Genomic DNA, 16,822 nt, shown 5'->3' with positions numbered 1-16,822 from the left:
AGCTGATTTGATCTTATAAGTCTTCCTGTGATACTCTCTAAATTGCTGGAAGATGCCTATAGAAAGGGGGTCAGCCCTCTTACTGTCTGGATTATACCTGAGACACAGCTTCTTCCATTTCCTACTATGGAAAATGTCTGTGCTTAGTAATTACCTAAGGCCATTAAAATATCTCTTCTTAGCCTACCCCAGGGTCCCTGGCAATTTGCAGCTATGATGTATGGCTTTCATTATTAGTGAAACTAGAGATAGGCATTCACCTTGAGTGTTCTCTGGAATTGGGTTATCCATGGGGGTATTGCTGGGATCAGACACCAAGGCTGAAGCATGTAATCAGATTATTAGCAAACGGATGGGAAGTCCACGGCATTAGTGGAGCTGCAAAAAGCTTCTGATTATAACGTGCAGGCTGATCAGAAGTTTTCTAAACAGCACTATGTCCTTTTCCTTCAGTCAATATAGTTATCTCAGTAAAAAATAAAATAATTAAAAATACTTATTTCACATCTACTGTGAACAATATTACCTTGCTATCTAAAAAGGCATCACTACACACTTTTTGTTAATGGTGCTTCTACTGTTTATTCACTGTTCAGAGGGAATGTATTAACTAAGAATAATATCACAAGTGAAGGTGAAGATGTGAGGTTTTTCTCTGCCATTACTAACAGTGTGAGTCTAAGTTAGATATTTATTATTTCAGAGACTCAGGTTATTTACAAAATGGAAACAGCATTTACCTCCCATGATGTAGACTAATAGTGTTTTTGATATAATACACTCATTTTAATGTTATGATTTTCCCCATAAAATACTTTATTTACTCTAAATCCTACCTGAAGTACCAGACTCAACTGTAAATCATAATGAATATTTTCAGTAAAATTTAATCCCTTTTCAAAGGATTTATCTTATAAGCAATCATATTAAAAAGTATGTACCATGAGCACCTGATGTGTGTGACACTCTGTGTGTGTGTGTGTGTGTGTGTGACAGAGAATCTACTTAGTGGACGAGCTTGTTGACTGCAGCCCTTTCAAATATGGGTGTTGAAGTTTTCCCCTTTGACCCTGCCTTGTCCCATAGCCCCTCTCTTAGGATACTCTTTAGTCTTAAAATTGTCCTTGGAGCACTGCAGGAAGGCATCCTCAAGGGGCATCGGGGGTGGCAGTTACCTTGCTCTTACAGTGATGTATTGGAATGGACAGAGGGACGCTGCTGCCCTTGCGATGCCTGGACACTGGTCCTTATCGGATTGGCCATCAAGGACGTTAAGTGGTGCAGAGGAACTCACAACAAGCCTCTCTTGTCCACTCATCAACATATTCATGTCAGATTTCCCCCTCTTGAATGTCTGTTCCCAGTTAGAAAATAAGTGAAACTTCCATATCGTGATGTGTTTACTATGATACATAGGCTTCCCTGGTGTCTCAGACAGTAAAGAATCCACCTGCAATGCGGGAGACCTGGGTTCGAACCCTGGGTGGGGAAGATCTCCTGGAGGAAGGCATGGCAACCCCTCCAGTATTCTTGCCTGGAGAATCCCATGGACAGAGGAGCCTGGCGGGCTAGCCACAGTCCATGGGGTCACAAAAAGTCAGGATGACTGAGTGACTAAGCACAGCACAGCACACATAGCAACAGCAGGAAAAAAAAAAAAAAGCTTCTGTAGAATAAAATAGCTGTTCTGTATTAATTCTTCCACCTCCATTTTCTATTGTAAAGTGTTTGATTCAATGTATTTAGCCTCTGGGCTTCCCTGGTGGCTCAGCAGTAAAGAATTCCCCTGCAATGCAAAGAAAGCATTAGGATCAGGGATATCCCCTGGAGAAGGAAAAGGAAACCCACTTCAGTATTCTTGCCTGGGAAATCCTATGGATAGAGGAGCCTGGGGGACTACTGTCCATGGGTCAAAAAAAGAGTCAAACATGAGGGAGCGACTAAATAACAGCAATTCTTAAGCCTCATCCTTATTGGGAGAATAAGACAGTTAAGGATATTGTTTCTCTATTAGGTGAACAATTCCTGGAAGGAAAATATTTCCCCACTGAGAAATACCACCGTGTCTTCAGATTTCTGAAACAAATGTACAATCATGTAAGAGAGAAAATGGTCCATTGTCTTGTCTTGGAGGTTTGTCATGAGTCACTTGTGCTTGAATTCTTTATTTTTCCCCACAGCTTTATTCAGATATTCACACAGCATACAGTTCAAAGACTTTTAGGATATTCACAGAATTATACAGGCACCACTACTGTCATTTGAAAAATATTTTCATCACCCTAAAAGGAAACCTCTTACCCATTAATGTCACTTCTCTTTTCCTCCCTTTCCCAAAACCTAGGCAACCACTTATTTATAGATTTGCCTACTTTGGACATTTCAAATAATATAAATGGAATCATACAATATATGATGCCTTCATTCTTTTTGGAAACTGTTTTCAAGGTTTATCCAAGTTGTAACATGTACTAATGCTTCATTTTTTATTGCTAAGTAATACATTTTTGTGTGGATATACCATGTTTTATTTACCCATTCCTTAGTTTAGCAACATTAATTTGTTTCTCATTTTTGGCTATGGTGAATAATGCTGCTGTGGACATCTCTGTACAAGTTTTGGTGTGGACATGTATTTTCACTTAGGTTAATACTTAGGAGTTGAGTTGCTGGATCATGTGGCAGCTCTCACGGTTAATCTTTTGAGGAACCGCTAGACTTTTCCAAAGTGGCTGTGCCATTTCCCAGGACCAGTGTATGAATGTTCAGATTTCTCTACAGCCTCGTTAGCACTTGCTACTATTTTTCTTTTTGATCATAGCCATCCTCATGGGTTTGAACGGATATGTCTTTTTATTTACATTTCCTCAATAGCTCATGATGCTGGGCATCCTTTCATGTGTTTGTTGACAATTTATGTATCTTCTTTTCAGAAATGTTCATTTAGATATTGTATGCATTTTAAAATTAGGTTGTTTGTCTTTATTGTTGCATTATTAGAGTTCCTTATATATTCTAGTTACAGTTGCTTAGCAGATGTATGATTTGCAAATATTTTATCGCATTCTCTGTATTATCTTACTTTATGTTCTTACTTTTATGCATTTATTAGAAGCATCCTTTAAAGTGCAGAGGTTCTTATTTTGATAGAGTCCAATCTACAATGCTTACTTTTCTTTCACATTCATAATTTTAGTGTCATCTCCTTGAAGACCAAGGTCATGAAAATTTACTCCTATATTTATTTCCTTTTGAGAGTTTTATAGTTTTAGCTCTTACTGGTAGTGTTCTCATCTGTTTTGAGCTAATTTTTGTGAAAATTGAAGTCTAGCTTTTTTTCTTTTCTTATGGGTATATAGTTGTACTGGCACCATTTCTTGAAAAAACTCATTTTTTCAACCATTGAACTGTCTTGGTACTTTGGTCAAAAATCAATTGATGATCATTGCAGTTGTCTAATTCTAGACTCTCAGTTCTATTCCACTGACCTAAATGTCCACACTTAGGCTAGTATAACATTGCCTTGATTGCCATATACTTCCAATATGTTTTGATGTTGGGAATTATGAGACCCAATATTTTTTTTTCCAAATTGTTTTGCGTACTCTACGTCTTTTGTATTTCTATAGACTTGAGCATCAGTTTGTCAGTTTCTGAGAAATGTCAGCTAAGTTTTGGTAGATAGAATTGAATCAGTAAATTGCTATGAATATTGCCATCTTGACATTAAGTCTTTGGATTTCGGAATGTAGGCATCTTCATATTTACTTAGATCTTTAATTTCTTTTAGCAGTGTTTTGGAGGTTTTATAATATGAATTTTGTACTTCTTTTGTTTATTTTTAACCATTTTATTCTCTTTGATCCAGTTGTAAATGAAATTGTTTCTTTAGTTTCATTTTGAGATTGTTCACTGATAGTATATAGATATACAATTGATTTTTATGTATTGATCTTGTTCCCTGCCACCTTGCAGCATTTTTTAATTAGTTCTAGTAGATTTTTCATAAATTTCTTAGGATTCTATATATGCAGAATCATGTTGTTTGCTAGTAGGATTACTTCTTCCTTTCCAGTGTGGATGTCTTTTATTTCATTGTCTCCTGGATTGTCCTAACCAGAACCTCTAGTACTATGTTGACTAGAATAAGAACAGACATCTTTGTCTTGGTCCTGATCTTAGGGAGAAATTATCCAACATTAAAAGATGCTTGCTCCTTGGAAGAAAAACTATGACAAACCGAGACAGCATATTAAAAAGCAAAGACAGTACTTTACCAACAGAGGCCCATATAGTCAAAGCTATGGTTTTTCTAGTCATCATGTATGAAAGTGAGAGTTGGGCCATAAAGAAAGCTGAGCACTGAAGAACTGAGCGACTGAGTGACTGAACAACAACAATCAAACATTTCATCATCAAATGTGACGCTAATTGTACTTTTTCCATCAGATCAGATCAGATCAGATCAATCGCTCAGTCGTGTCCAACTCTTTGCGACCAACATGAATCACAGCACGCCAAGCCTCCCTGTCCATCACCAACTCCTGGAGTTCACTGAGACTCACGTCCATCAAATCAGTGATGCCATCCAGCCATCTCATCCTCTGTTGTCCCCTTCTTCTCCTGCCCCCAATCCCTCCCAGCATCAGAGTCTTTTCCAATGAGTCAACTCTTCGCATGAGGTGGCCAAAGTACTGGAGTTTCAGCTTTAGCATCATTCCTTCCAAAGCAATCCCAGGGCTGATCTCCTTCAGAATGGACTGGTTGGATCTCCTTGCAGTCCAAGGGACTCTCAAGAGTCTTCTCCAACACCACAGTTCAAAAGCATCAATTCTTCGGTGCTCAGCTTTCCTCACAGTCCAACTCTCACATCCATATGTGACCACTGGAAAAACCATAGCCTTGACTAGACGGAACTTTGTTGGCAAAGTAATGTCTCTGCTTTTGAATATGCTATCTAGGTTGGTCATAACTTTCCTTCCAAGGAGTAAGCATCTTTTAATTTCATGGCTGCAGTCACCGTCTGCAGTGATTTTGGAGCCCAGAAAAATAAAATCTGACACTGTTTCCACTGTTTCCCCATCTATTTCCCATGAAGTGATGGGACCAGATGCCATGATCTTCATTTTCTGAATGTCGAGCTTTAAGCCAACTTTTTCACTCTCCACTTTCACTTTCATCAAGAGGCTTTTTAGTTCCTCTTCACTTTCTGCCATAAGGATGGTGTCATCTGCATATCTGAGGTTATTGATATTTCTCCCGGCAATCTTGATTCCAGCTTGTGCTTCTTCCAGCCCAGCATTTCTCATGATGTACTCTGCATATAAGTTAAATAAGCAGGGTGACAATATACAGCCTTGACGTACTCCTTTTCCTATTTGGAACCAGTCTGTTGTTCCATGTCCAGTTCTAACTGTTGCTTCCTGACCTGCATACAAATTTCTCAAGAGGCAGATCAGGTGATCTGGTATTCTCATCTCTTTCAGAATTTCCCACAGTTTATTGTGATCCACACAGTCAAAGGCTTTGGCATAGTCAATAAAGCAGAAATAGATGTTTTTCTGGAACTCTCTTGCTTTCCTAGATTTGTGGTTGTTCAATCACTAAGTCGTGTCCGACTCTGCAACCCCATGGAGTGCAGCACACTAGGCTTCCCTGTCCTTCACCATCTCCCAGAGTTTGCTCAAACTCATGTCCGTTAATTCACTGATACCATCCAACCATCTCATCCTCTGTCATCCCCTTCTCCTCCTGTCTTCAGTCTTTCCCAGAAGATTAGGGTCTTTTCCAATGAGTCAGCTCTTCATATCAGGTGGCCAAAGTACTGGAGTTTCAGCATCAGTCCTTCCAGTGAACATTCAGGGTTGATTTCCTTTAGGATTGACTGGTTTGATCTCCTTGCAGTCCAAGTGACTCTTGAGAGTCTTCTCCAACACCATAGTTTAAAAGCATCAATTCATTAAGAATTGATGATTAGGTGTGGAATTTTGCAAATGCTTTTTTTTTTTTTTTTACATTTATTGAGATGTCTGTGTATTTTGCCCTATATTCTAATACAGTATTCTGGTAGTTGATTTTTTTTAAATGTTAAAACAAGCTTGCATTCTGGTATAAGTCCCACTTGGTCACTTAGCAATCGTTTTTGTGTGTTCCTGTACTTAGCTTACTTATATTTTATTGAGAACTGCTTAAAGTTATCACAAAAAAATATAGGGAGGAAACAGTTCATCTTTCAATATTTTTCTCATCTTTTTCTCCAGGAAGAAAGATAGATGCACATACACATTCACATGTAATGTACTAGCAAAATACATCCTCGGTGTTTTTATTCAATTTGATGAAAATAATAACTTCTTCTTTCCTGTTTGGTGGTTTTGGTCCCATTATCAATAGAATATATGATTTTATTACATTCTTCTCTCAGGCCATAGGGGTGTGCAGTAAGTGAACAAAATTGGTTCCAGGATCCAGAAATTGACAAGGGAATGAACTACTGAATCCAAGCAAACTTTCAAAAACAAGAATAAAGTAAAAATTAGTGGGTGAGTATCTTAAATGATTCCTACTTCCATTGGACTTAACATTTATAAACCTTAGTACTTATTTGATTCAATGACACAGGATCATGGGAAGGAAAGGAAGAAGGATGCTGAAACATTGTAAAGAGGAAATAGAGCTGAGAGTAGAGGGTGTTTGTTCTGGGTCTCATTTTACCCATCATTGTGTCTCCTCCATGTTAACAGCTGTGGGCTCAGCAGCTCCCTTTTGTGTTACAGAATCAAACATTAGTCACATTGAAAATCTTAGTAAAAATCTGGTGCAATAAATTACTCCTGTGCTATATTCAGGGATAAGGCAATGGTACCCCACTCCAGTACTCTTGCCTGGAAAATCCCATGGACAGAGGAGCCTGGTGCACGGAAGTCCATGGGGTTGCTAGGAGTCAGACTCGACTGAGTGACTTCACTTTCACTTTTCACTTTCATGCATTGGAGAAGGAAATGGCAACCCACTCCAGTGTTCTTGCCTGGAGAATCCCAGGGACAGGGGAGCCTGTGGGCTGCCGTCTATGAGGTCACACAGAGTTGGACACGACTGAAGCGACTTAGCAGCAGCAGCAGCAGTGCTATATTCAGGCTTTCCTATCCATAAAATAAAATTGCTATGCTAACTTTCCTAACAAATCCTGGCATCCTGATTTTAATTAATACTACACGTTTTAATTAATACTAACCACATTTAATCCTCAACAACATGATGGGGTTTCTTATGAGATGTGATATCGTTATCCCCATTTTATAGATGGGGAAACTGAAGCCTAGCATGCACTTTGCTTGGAATCACCCAGTTAATAAGGCAGAATGTGAACCTTTCTGACTCCAGAGGTAGTATTCTTACTATTATGCTGTCAGAGACCTGATTCCTTTGTGTCTGGGAAGTAGTATATGAAAAATAGCTGATACCTAGATTAGTTTAATAAATTAATTGCATTGTGTAGAGCTGATAAGGTTGTGTTGATTTTTCTTCTCAAACCAAACCACATTTCATCTTGAACCCACTAAACAGAGAGAAGATGGTAACTACAGTCTCTTTTTAAATAATATCTTACTTGGAAATAAGTCTTCTTATTTTCTGAATGACACTCTTTCATCCTCTGGTGAAATTTACTTATACTCCCCATTAGGTCCACCACATGTCATGGTGAGGGGAGAAAAAAAGCAATTCTTAGCTCTCATAAAGTCTAGCATTGATGACTTCAAGTTGATGTACTGACACTGCCGAAGGAGGGAGAGGGGTAGAAATGCAATTCCCAATCTTATATGATTTGTTCTGGTGTGGACAGAGCCTGATAAGTAGGGTTCAGATGTGCACACACTCAAGTTTAGGATCTGTCAAACCATCATTCAGTCACTTCACTGTAAAGAACAGTTTATTTACTGTTTATTATCACAGGTTCTAAAAGCACATCACATGTTAGTATCCTCTGGCGCATAGTGTGAGTCTGATGTTGGCTGCTGTGTTTGTATTTGCGGTGACTCTGGTCTGCCCTTCACCCCCTCTCTTCCAATATAAAAAGTGACCCAACATTATGCAGCAAAATGTGCTCCTAATATCAGTTGGAAGTTAGTATTAAAAAATTGTGGCATGGTAATGCTTTGCTGTTTAATAATTAAGTGAGGTTAAGAATGAATATAGAGAAGGTCACCGGGTATAGTGGAAGTTTACTCTGGACCTGAAGCCAGGAGCTGCAGGATGCCCAGTATCACAGCCCGACCTGGGTCTGAGAAATTACAAAATGTGAGGGTAGGTCAGGGAGTAGGAGGGTGACCCCTCGGAATAGAAGACCCGTGTCTGATGGTAGGACTGCCACCACAGGGGGTACCCAAAGTTCAAATAATACTTTAAAATGAAATGTGGCAAACTCACATTCATTAAAAATTAATACTATTTAGTTCTAGTGAGTATTCATGGAAACGGACCCTCATGTATTTCTGACACGAGTAACAATATTTTCCCAGAGTGTAATTTGGCAGTATTGTTCAAGAGTTGCTGTATTGTCGTTGGCATATCTATCTGTAATTTTCTCCTGGGCGTGTCCATACGTCATCTTGTTTGCTGAGTTGTCGTTTCCAATGGCCGCACTATATTCTGCTATGTGGATGCACCACGTGGTTTCTTAACATCGCGCACTCCATTGTTGTACTCTTAGGCTGTTTCCAATTTTCTACTGTCATAAGTGGATCTGTTAGCAAGAGTTGGTAAGACATATTTTGAAATCAGAAGATGATAATTGTTAAACCCAGCAGTTAGGTACATTGATATTTAGTACAGGTGTATTCTACTTTTGCATGTGCTTGAAATTTTTTCCAATTATTGAAACCAGTTCAGGTATGTTGGACTACACCATGTCTTTGCTGCTTTGCCTGGTCTTTCTCTGGTGGCAGCGAGTGGGGGCTACTATTCATTGTGGTGCGAGCTTCTCATTGTGGTGGTTTCTCTTGTGGAGCACAGGCTCAGTAGTTGTGGCATAGGGGCTGAGTTTACTCCATGGCTTGTGACTGAATCGATCTGACCAAGGATTGAACCCGTATCCCCTGCATTGGCAGGCAGATTCCTATCCACAGCACCACCAGGGAAGTCCAATAATTTTTAAATGATCAGACTTGATTAGTAGTTACGGGAGGAAGGGAGTGAACTCTGGTTGTGGGGCTCAGAATCAGAAGTAGAAATATTCAAGGTCAGGTGTGTTGGTGCCTTGTGATGGGAACGACTGCACTTCTTTACTTTATCTGGCTTTGAGAATTAGTCTCTTAGCATCCCAGAACTCAGAAGAAACTGACCTCAAACACATACCTTGGAAAGACGATTGACCCTGATATAAAATGTGTCCTGGCATAGAATGTCATATTCTTGACTAAGCCAGTCTGGGTCTTGTGTCTGTTGCTATTCCTAAAACTTCTGGTCTACCATGAGATCTTAGGCCTGAGTCACTTAATTTCCTGACTTCCAGTTCTTGCACTTTTTGCTCTCCTCCTTTGTCTTAGAAGTAGAAATTCTGGGAATCTCTTTCAGGAAAGTGCTGAATCATCTCATGGGCTGGGCTCACACCCAGGAAATCAAAGTATGTTAGGGTTTAAACTAATTGAAAACAAGTCTCTGAGGTCTTTACAAATTAACATAACTCCTTGACCAGCACAGGTGGCCTCTCTTTCTATAAGAGGTGGTCCCTCTGAAATCGTGTGCTAATTGAACTTATAGAAATCTAATGATGTATTAATAGTTCTTTGGAAGAAATTTAAAGTTAACCATCTTCTAACACATTTCTATCACAATGAATCACCTCACCCTCCTTTCATTTATTGGTAAATCTGGATATGGGTTTGGTATATCAAGAGGGTATATATGGAGCTGTCTAACCTTCATCACAATCTAAGTGGAACATTTCTATCAACCTAAAAAGAAACCTCTTGCCCACTCTCCCTTTCTACCCACAGACCTAAGATGACCACTATTTCAGTCTCTATAGATTTTCCGTTTCTGGATGTTTTACATGCATGGATCATATAACATGTGCATTTTTATATCTTGCTTTTTTTTCACTGAGCATGATGTATTTGAAGCTCATCATGTTTTAGTGTGTATCAGTATTTCTGTTGCTTTTTATTGCCAAATAGTTTTCCATTGTATGGATATATATTTTGCTTGTTTATTCACCAATTGATAGACATTTGGATTCTTTACATTTTAGGACTATTGTGACTAATGCTGCTATGAACATTTGTGTACAGTCTTTGTATAGACATATATTTTTACTTCTCCTGGGTAGATACTCAGGAGTGGAATTCTTATATCACATGATAACTATGTATTTAACTTTTTTAAAGAAACTGCCAAAAGTTTTCCAAAGTGGTGGCATCATTTTACATTCTCAACAGCAATATATGATGGTATTTCTTTATGCCATCGCTGCCTCTAGTGTTGTCTGGTTCATAGACATGTCAGTGGATAATGGCAGGTTGGGCATTTCTACAAAGGCTGTGATCTAAACTAGAATATAGATGGGTCTTAGCATCATGTATTCCTTTTAACCTCTTTCCTACTTAGGACATTGGAGGGTTCAAGATCCACCTGGACCAGTCAATCACACTTTGAAGCAAAATTCCAATAATGTGCTTGTGTCTACACATGCCTGTATCCATGGTAAATGCACTTCCAATTGGAGGACACTGTTTTCTCTTCTTTGCTTTTATAAAATATTTAATTGAATTCTTTAGTATGTTCAAGTAAAACATTAATTTTAGCTTATGGAGGTTATTTTCATAGCTCTTGATACCTTGCTTGGGCTTCCCTGGTGGCTCAGCTGGTAAAGAATCCGCCTGCAATGCGGGAGACCCAGGTTTGATCCCTGGGTTGGGAAGATCCCCTGGAGAAGGGAACGGCAACCCATTCCAGTATTGTGGCCTGGAGAATTCCATGAATTGTATAGTCCATGGGGTTGCAAAGAGTCAGACATGACTGAGCGACTTTCACTTTCATTTGATACCTTGCTTAGATATTCACTAGTAAAGAGACTTGACATTAATGGAAGAAAGAAAGTCTTAGATTATGCAACACTCATTTGTAAGAACTGAGGAGAGCAATGGAATTTTTGAATCAACTGGTGACTCTTTCAGCAGGAAAGGAGTCACACTTTGAGAGTCATTTTGTCTTTCATCTAACATAGCTTTAGCAAAAATCGTTAAATTTTTTAACATTTTGTATTTAAAATTTTTAACATTTAACATTTAAAATTTTTTTCCAGCAAGAATTGCCAATTGAATGCCTGGTTTCCCTCCTTATATTGTATGCACACATACCACACAGACTCGGCCTCCTGACGCCAGGGATTCTGCTACTGTCGATGCAGCAGAGCTGCTCAGTGCTCTGTGCCATGGAGCACAGAAGAGAAATGAAAGTTACAGTCTTACCCTTCAGGCGTGAACACTTTAGGTGGGAAGACACAAGTCAGGGCAGTAGACCACAATGCTTTAAAATAAATCGCCAAACTGAATATATTCTAGGAATACAAAGATGGACTCTAAGGTGTGGTGGTGAGAACCCTGAGGGACAGCTTCCTGGTCTAAACTGGAGATAATGCAGAATACAGAAATTTCTAGAATTCCTGCTAATATAGAATTGGAAGGAACCTAAATTATCCTGATATCTGGCTGAGTAAGTATCATGTTTTCTGTTATAAGTTTAAAAATTGCATATATCTCAACAGTGGTAGGAAAGGAAATTTGGATAGCAGAAGTAGATGGGTATTATTGTCTTTGTCTCTATTATTATTATGGCTGTCTTCTTAAAAATTTTTATTTTATATTGGCATATAGTTGATTAACAATGTTGTGTTAGCTTCAGATGTACAGCAAAGCGATTCAGTTATACATATACACGTATCTATTCTTTTTCATATTCTTTTCCCAATTGGGTTATTATACAAAATTGAGCAGACTATGCTACAGAATAGGTCCTTGTTGGTTATCTATTTTAAATATAGCAGTGTGGACATGTCAATCCGAAACCCTCAGTCTATCCCCTACCCTATCCTTCCCACCTGGTAACCATCAGTTCATTCTTTAAGTATGTGAATCTATTTCTGTTCTGTAAATAAATTCATTTGTATCATTTTCTAAAAATTCATGTAAAGTGGTATATGATATGTGTCTTTCCTGACTTACTTCACTTAGTGTGATAATCTCCAGGTCTATGCATGTTGCTGCAAATGGCATTGTTTCATTCTTTTTAATGGCTGAATAATATTCCATTGTATATATGTAGCACTGTCTTAGGTAAGAGAAAGAAAAGGGAGGAAGGGGTCTCAATCTAGGACACCTTTAGTTATGAGTTGCTTCTCTCTGTGACTGAATATTGTCCCTTAAATGGGTAGTTTAGCATACTTCTCAATTACTTTTAACCAGCCTCTACTTCGTGTAAACCAAGGACATGTCTTTTTGGGGACTAAGACACAGGTTGGAAAAATTCTGAAAATTACATCAGTTAATAGCAAAACCTATCAAGAGACAAACAAACATAAAAATTCAATCTTTTACTTCTGTAACTTGAAATCTCTTGCAGGTTCAAAAATTCACAAAGACATTATTTTCATTTGTGTGTGTGTGTGTGTGTTTTAAAGGTGTGACTACTGGGCTTCCCTCGTAGCTCAGTCGATAAAGAATCTGCCTGCAGTGCAGGAGACCCGGCTTCGATTCCCGGGTTGGGAAGATCCCTTGGAGAAGGAAATGGCGACCCACTCCAGTATCCTTGCCTGGAAAAATCTTATGGACAGAGGGTCCTGGTGGGCTGCAGTCCATGGGGTCGCAAAGAGTCGGGCACGACTGAGTGCCTAACACTTAACACTGATTGGTTTCAGTTTAGTTATACCTGAAAGTATTTTTTTAGGAGAGAATGAAAAATTCTCCAGTAGATAAATTTGACATATTCTATGCTATCATTTTGTTTTCAATATAAAGTCACTTAAGATATACTTATTTTTCTTCTTGGATCCTTCATTCAAAGCATACACTGTAATATTCTATCTATAGAAATCTCATTGCTGCTGCTGCTGCTAAGTTGCTTCAGTCGTGTTCAACTATGTGCGACCCCATAGATGGCAGCCCACCAGGCTCTGCCATCCCTTGGATTCTCCAGGCAAGAACACTGGAGTGGGTTGCCATTTCCTTCTCCAATGCGTGAAAGTGAAAAGTGAAAGTGAAGTCACGCATCGTGTCCGACTCATTGCGACCCCATGGACTGCAGCCTACCAGGCTCCTCTGTCCATGGGATTTTCCAGGCAAGAGTACTGGAGTGGGTTGCCATTGCTTTCTTCGAGAAATGTCATTAAGTCCACCATAAAATTCAGTTCAGTTCAGTCACTCAGTCGTGTCCGACTCTTTGCAACCCCATGAATCGCAGCACACCAAGCCTCCCTGTCCATCACCAACTCCCGGAGTTCACTCAGACTCACATCCATCGAGTCAGTGATGCCATCCAGCCATCTCATCCTCTGTCGTCCCCTTTTCCTCCTGCCCCCAATCCCTCCCAGCATTCAGAGTCTTCTCCAATGAGTCAACTCCTAGCATGATGTGGCCAAAGTACTGGAGTTTCAGCTTTAGCATCATTCCTTCCAAAGAAATCCCAGGGCTGATCTCCTTCAGAATGGACTGGTTGGATCTCCTTGCAGTCCAAGGGACTCTCAAGAGTCTTCTCCAACACCACAGTTCAAAAGCATCAATTCTTTGCCACTCAGCCTTCTTCACAGTCCAACTATCACATCCATACATGACCACTGGAAAAACCATAACCTTGACTAGACGGATCTTTGTTGGCAAAGTAATGTCTCTGCTTTTGAATATGCTATCTAGGTTGGACATAACTTTCCTTCCAATGAGTAAGTGACTTTTAATTTCATGGCTGTAGTCACCATCTGCAGTGATTTTGGAGCCCAGAAAAATAAAGTCTGACACTGTTTCCACTGTTTCCCCATCTATTTCCCATGAAGTGATGGGACCGGATGCCATGATCTTCGTTTTCTGAATGTCGAGCTTTAAATCAACTTTTTCACTCTCGACTTTCACTTTCATCAAGAGGCTTTTTAGTTCCTCTTCACTTTCTGCCATAAGGGTGGTGTCATCTGCATATCTGAGGTTATTGATATTTCTCCCAGCAATCTTGATTCCAGCTTGTGCTTCTTCCAGTCCAACGTTTCTCATGATGTACTCTGCATGTAAGTTAAATAAGCAGGGTGACAATATACAGCCTTGACGTACTCCTTTTCCAATTTGGAACCAGTCTGTTTTTCCATGTCCAGTTCTAACTGTTGCTTCCTGACCTGCATACAGATTTCTCAAGAGGCAGGTCAGGTGGTCTTGTATTCCCAACTCTTTCAGAATTTCCCACAGTTCATTGTGATCCACACAGTCAAAGGCTTTGGCATAGTCAATAAAGCAGAAATAGATGTTTTTCTGGAACTCTCTTGCTTTTTCCATGATCCAGCCGATGTTGGCAATTTGATCTCTGGTTCCTCTGCCTTTTTAAAACCAGCTCGAACATCAGAAAGTTCACAGTTCATGTATTGCTGAAACCTGGCTTGAAGAACTTTGAGCATTACTTTACTAGCATGTGAGATGAGTGCAATTGTGCAGTAGTTTGAGCATTCTTTGGCATTGCCTTTCTTTGGGATTGGAATGAAAGCTGACCTTTTCCAGTCCTGTGGCCACTGCTGAGTTTTCCCAATTTGCTGGTATATTGAGTGCAGCACTTTCACAGCATCATCTTTCAGGATTTGAAAGAGCTCAACTGGAATTCCATCACCTCCACTAGCTTTGTTTATAGTGATACTTTCCAAGGCCCACTTGACTTCACATTCCAGGATGTCTGGCTCTAGGTCGGTGATCACACCATCGTTATTATCTGGATTGTGAAGATCTTTTTTGTACAGTTCTTCTGTACATTCTTGCCACCTCTTCTTAATATCTCCTGCTTCTGTTAGGTCCATACCATTTCTGTCCTTTATCGAGCCCATCTTTGCATGAAAGATTGCATGAAAGATTCCCTTGGTATCTCTAATTTTCTTGAAGAGATCTCTAGTCTTTCCCATTCTGTTGTTTTCCTCTATTTCTTTGCACTGATCGCTGAGGAGGGCTTTCTTATCTCTTCTTGCTATTCTTTTAAACTCTGCATTCAGATGCTTATATCTTTCCTTTCCTCCTTTGCTTTTTGCTTCTCTTCTTTTCACAGCTATTTGTAAGGCCTCTCCAGACAGCCATTTTGCTTTTTTGCATTTCTTTTCCATGGGGATGGTCTTGACCCCTGTCTCCTATACAATGTCACGAACCTCATTCCATAGTTCATCAGGCACTCTATCTATCAGATCTAGGCCCTTAAATCTAAAGGCAGGCATTTATTAATTTCATGAAATAACAAAAGCTTGTATTCTTTTAGACATTGGTAATAACTAGATCATAAATAGAACCTTAACTAAATTTGAAGATAAGAAAACTGAATCTTAGAGAACTAAAATCTCCCAAGATCACACAGCTAGTTAGAGACAGAGGCTAGATTCAAAATGAGATCTGTCTGCCCAAAATTATAAAATTTTGTTTCATTTATTCCAAAGTTAAAATACCCTTATAATCTAAAACTCTGATAATGCTCCTTTGTTAGCACATAATAAAATATAAAATTAGCAATAAGCATTTTCTAAATATTGCTTATAACATATTCTCATAGAAAGTCCACCATTTGTAGTTGCTTTATACTCTTTTAGGTTTAGCTTTATCTAGATCATTGTTGTTCAAAATAAATGAAAGCAAAGAATTATGTAAAAAAATACTAAAATTGGTTATTTATAGCCAGTAGGGTTATGAGTTTTAAAAAAAATCCTTTTTTTTCCCCTATTTCCCAAATTTCTGCATTTTTAAAATCACTGCTGTAATTTAGTTGCCTATTATAAGCGAGTATATTATGTACCTTTTCACTGCTATGCCGTCTCTGCCTGGAATAGAGTTAGTACCCAGTGAATACATGTTGACAGAATGAATGGATGAAAACAATGAATGAACTGTGCTAACTTTCTTACATAAATTGTTTCTTTTTTAAGTCGTCTTTTAACATGAAGACACTTTATTATTATCATCCTTTAACATGAAGTAACTACAGGTTAGAATGGTTAAGTAACCTGTGTGAAATCAAACGGCCAGTAAGTAAGGAGCTGACATTTAAAAGCATTCTGTTCTATTGCTGTGATGATGAGATTTTTATTTTTACATTTGGAAACTCAGTAATTCTGAAAGTTTAGCATGAACTCTTCTGGAAGGTGGGTAACACTGAACGGAACCAACTTGTTTCTAGGACAAGTGTTTGACAAACTCAGATGGGTAGTTTGGATTTTTCCTCCAGCGAACACCCAGAGCCAGACCTCTCTCACCCCCTACTATGGGAACAACACCTCAGATGGAACAGGGGCTCTGGGAACTGTCTGCTGCCATGCTGGGAAATGTGGACCTGGGTGAATCCCGAATTCTCAGCTTACTTTCCTAGCTACCAACATGTATACAGTTTTTAAAATTAGAAAAGGAAGAAGAAACTAACAAAGCCTTTCCCTTCTCAGACCAACATTTTTCTGTATCAGTAAAAGGCCTACAGAACCAGCGGACCTCCAACTAACTGACTGTTGTGTTCTGGGCTCTCGCTGGCTTTTTCACTAAGGCGTTAAGAATGAGCCCCAGATGGTTTCTCTAAACCTAACCTCTGTGCTCCAGGCCTTGGCCAGTCCATCTGG

General features: G+C 39.1%; 1 long non-coding RNA gene across 17 annotated transcripts in view; it reads left to right on the top strand.

The window, feature by feature from the left end:
* LOC147358454 (uncharacterized) overlaps positions 1-16,536 on the top strand; it is a 461,639-nt gene extending 445,103 nt beyond the window's left edge. For 5 of the 17 annotated variants that reach the window (XR_015142287.1, XR_015142276.1, XR_015142283.1 and 2 more), the window contains 3 exons: positions 6,425-6,542; positions 10,606-10,701; positions 11,303-12,228. This is a non-coding gene — a long non-coding RNA (uncharacterized LOC147358454). Of the gene's footprint in view, positions 1-6,424; positions 6,543-6,621; positions 6,690-10,605; positions 10,702-11,302; positions 12,229-16,392 lie in introns of those variants that run through there. The other 12 variants (XR_015142274.1, XR_015142279.1, XR_015142286.1 and 9 more) reach the window with 10 other exon arrangements.
* Positions 16,537-16,822: the final 286 nt, after the last annotated feature.

Source organism: Bos grunniens, chromosome 15 (assembly GCF_055505025.1).
Source record: "Bos grunniens cultivar Pamir isolate PY7600 chromosome 15, Bosgru_T2T1.0, whole genome shotgun sequence".
NCBI classification, from domain to species: domain Eukaryota; kingdom Metazoa; phylum Chordata; class Mammalia; order Artiodactyla; family Bovidae; genus Bos; species Bos grunniens.
Note: the sequence above shows the minus strand (reverse complement) of the source record. Positions and strands in the feature narration are given on the sequence as shown.